Raw genomic sequence first — 3721 nt, forward strand, 5'->3', positions numbered from 1 at the left:
TCAGAATGGATACAATGAAAGTATAGCAAACACCTGATCTGCTATTCAGGTTCACATAGGGGAAGATAGACTCAAGGGAGAAATCAAGGCAGGTGATGCCACATACTGGACAGCCAAGGTAAATGTGCTAAATTGCCTAGTGAATTCTGCCATATTGGACAAGAAGGTAGTGGAGAGTTTCTAGTCAATGAAATAAGCATTAGATCACCTGGAGGAATCTTTCTGGAAGCTAATTAATTTATTTTTAAAGATTAAGCCAAGGTTATTAACAATGTTTATCAAGAAAACCGAAAAGAAGAGCCACAGACATACTTGGACTTTTAGAATGATCACTCTTGAAAATGCCACTTCTCTCTATTTCAGTCAGTGTAACTTCCCACTCAGAATTTCCTTGCACCTCATTTCAATAGGAATTCAATAAACATGTCCAAATTACAAATGAATATGTAACCCCCTGGAAGGAACACGATTGATTTAATTTTTAAATCACCACAGTTACAAATAGTCTCACTTTCGGTTTAATATTGAGGGAAGCCTCACAAATATTCCCTACTCATCAACTCAAAAGTTAATATGTTGAAATTGACTACTCATGTATACAAAGGAACTGAGTAGGGAATGTGTTCAGGGAATTTATTATCATCTCTATAAACTCACCCCTTTGGCATATAAATTAAGAATATGAGTCCATAAATAAGCCTTCTGCAATATAACTACCAATTCATTTCTCAGAACTCAAGTATCTTAGTCTAAAATGTTTAATGATAAGATTCCATGCTCCACAAAACTTCAATTGCTAATGACATTTTCAAACAGTGAATGGCATGCAGTATATCTGATAACAAGCTGCTGCTTTTTTTAATTTGCTGCATCCTATTAAAAACAAGCCTGAAGAACACAGCAATCACTCCTTAACTGTTTATTGAAACATAAACAAGTAATGACTCCAGAAGCAATATACCCAAAGCCCAAGTCAAAACAACTAAACTATGAAATCACTTCAACCCAAAGAAACAGTTGAAGGATTTCTAAGGCCAGCCATTTTTCTCCAAAAAATGGTCAGGACCTTTCTTTCCTTAATCTTTTTTTTTTTTTTCAGTCAAACTAGCAAGAAATTATTATGCCAGTGACTATAAAAAATCTGGACTTGTTATTAATACTTTTTAACCTGGAACTATTAAAACCCTTTAGCACATGGTTTCTAACCTAAAATCTGTTACTTTATACTTCTTGGCCTGACCTCTGTGTATCTGCTCCCTTACTCAGGCCAATAAGAGCAATTAACTAGGTCTATAACCTTGTTCTCCTAATTTTGATCCCCTCCACATCTTTCATCAGTTGAGTGATTCAGAACATTGCTCTGGTAAAGTATTAACAGGATCAATTTTGCAGAAAGTTCAGGACAAATTCAAAACTAGTTTCAAATATTATCTTTACCACTAACCAAAATATGTGCCCTAGAGCAAGTTATTTAATTTCTTTGTACCTGTCTCTTTGTCTTTAAAATGGGGATAATGTTTACCTACCTTGGAGGTGGCTGAGGACTAGGTGAGGTGATATATTTCCTGCATTTGGACACATGGTAGGCACTCAACATATATTTGTTGAAATTTCTCATCAATAATTACCTTATTGTCGTTGTTTAGTTACTAATTTGTGTCTGACTTTTGTGACTCCATGGACTGTAGCCCACCAGGCTTCTCTGTCCATGGAATTCTCCAGGCAAGAATACTGGAGTGGGTTGCTGTTTCCATCTCCAGGGGATCTTCCCAACCCAGAGATCGAACCCACATCTCCTGCGTTGGCAGGCAGATTCTTTACCACTGAACCACCAGGAAAGTCCAATTACTTTTTTAGTGCTTGATATATACCGGGCTCCATGATGAATACTGGGGGTAAAACTATGAGAAAGACATTAACAATCCCACCCCAAGAAGCTGATATTCAAATAGGAAATATAGAATAAAAGCAAATTAAGAAAATAATCACAAATAACAATGTGTTGTGATGGAAACAAACAAGGGCTTAGATCAAGAACACAGAGAATAAGGGGATGGAGAAAATCAAAAAAGGCTTTTCCAAAGAACTGGCCTTAGCTAACAACAGAAAAATGACAAGGACCAAGCTGTGCAAATAGGAGAAAGAGTGTTCAAGGCAGAGAAAATAGCAAGTGAAAAATATCTGAAAAAGGTAAGAGCGCAGAGGTCAAAAGAAGGTTCAACACAACCAGAGCACAGAGCTGAGGGAGTCAGTGGGGCGGGCAGTGATTTAGAGGGCACAGTAAGGAGCTTGAAAGGAAGTTCTGTCATCCTATTAACATGTTATTTGCCGGTGTCTCAGCAGGGGCTCATGTGCTAGCTCAGGTCAGCTTCCCAAGTATAGAAGCAAGGATTCCCCCACATATCACTAGGTGTTCAAGAGGCCATTTCACTTTTCTAAAGCTTATGTGTACTTTTTAAAAAAGAGTCTGGTTCAACACATGCATACAGGGGTTACATAAGCATTCAGACAATAATAATAACAGGGCTTCCAGGGTGACAGTGATGGGCTGTAACTGGGTAGTAGCTACAGGTGTTCCCTTTTCTCAACCATTCATACACTTTCTGTATGTCCTATACGACATTTAAAAATAAAATTATAGATCTAGGGTAAAAAAAAGATGGTTAAGTCTCAAAAACATAACATTAAATGAAAAACATCAGTGGCAAAAGGGCACAGTCAGTGTGATACAACTGGAGTTAATTATAAGAACACAAAGAGCAATGCTACATGTTGTTTATGGTTATATACATATACATTACATGTATGAAAACTGGGAAAAAGAACCTGGAAATAGGGCCATCAGAGTAATAAGCCAGATGTTTCAGCTGATTAGGTAACACTCCTGCAGAACAACGGGCAATTCTGCTGACAAAACCTTCACTAAACACTGATGATAGAAACAAATAGGGGATGGGAAGAGCTGGCTCTATGGAGGCTGGTGCTCTGGGCAATGATTCAAGCTTCCTCACAGGTCTTGGGTGCTCAAACACCACTCCACACTATGGGTCTGTCTCCCTCTGTGCCACGATGAAAGATCAGGAATCTTTCAAAGAATTTTGTCCCTGTTGGTCTAAACACTCCATCTAACCATAACGTGGCTGCAGGAAAGCAAGGTCCCATCCTCCTCTGTTTGGGCCCCTAAGACACTTCTCTCTCTCTGCCCTTCACACACACACGTGCACACACACACTTCAGCCCATAGCCTTTAGTCTACCCCTGTGAGATTCCTTCATTCCCCTCCCCGCTTTAGTCTACACCTGCGAAAGTTCTTTGTCTTGCCTCTGTCCCCCTAGTTCTTTCACAGCAGACTCTGTGAAACTTTTAGTAGAAGCTGAGTCATCCAAGAAGCAGCACCCCTTTCTTCAAAGAAAGAAAAGAGCTTAATGTCACACCTTTTCAAAGAAGAAAAAAATGAGGTGCTGTCACTTTCATTTTAAAGGAATCTGAACACTCATGCCCTGCAGTACACCTCTTCAGAGCACCTTCATTACGAGTCACAAAGAGCCTGCTGGAGCAACCACGGAGAAATGATGTGTGGATAAAATGGGCGGCAGTGAAACTGGAAAGAAGTAGACATATTCAGTATTTTTTGGAAATGAAATGACTTGCTGCTGAATTTGACAAAGTAAAAGAGCAATGAGGTGAATTATGATGCCATTTCCTATCACAGAAAATTAAG

This window comes from Muntiacus reevesi, chromosome 1, assembly GCF_963930625.1.
Source record: "Muntiacus reevesi chromosome 1, mMunRee1.1, whole genome shotgun sequence".
Taxonomy (NCBI): Eukaryota; Metazoa; Chordata; class Mammalia; order Artiodactyla; family Cervidae; genus Muntiacus; species Muntiacus reevesi.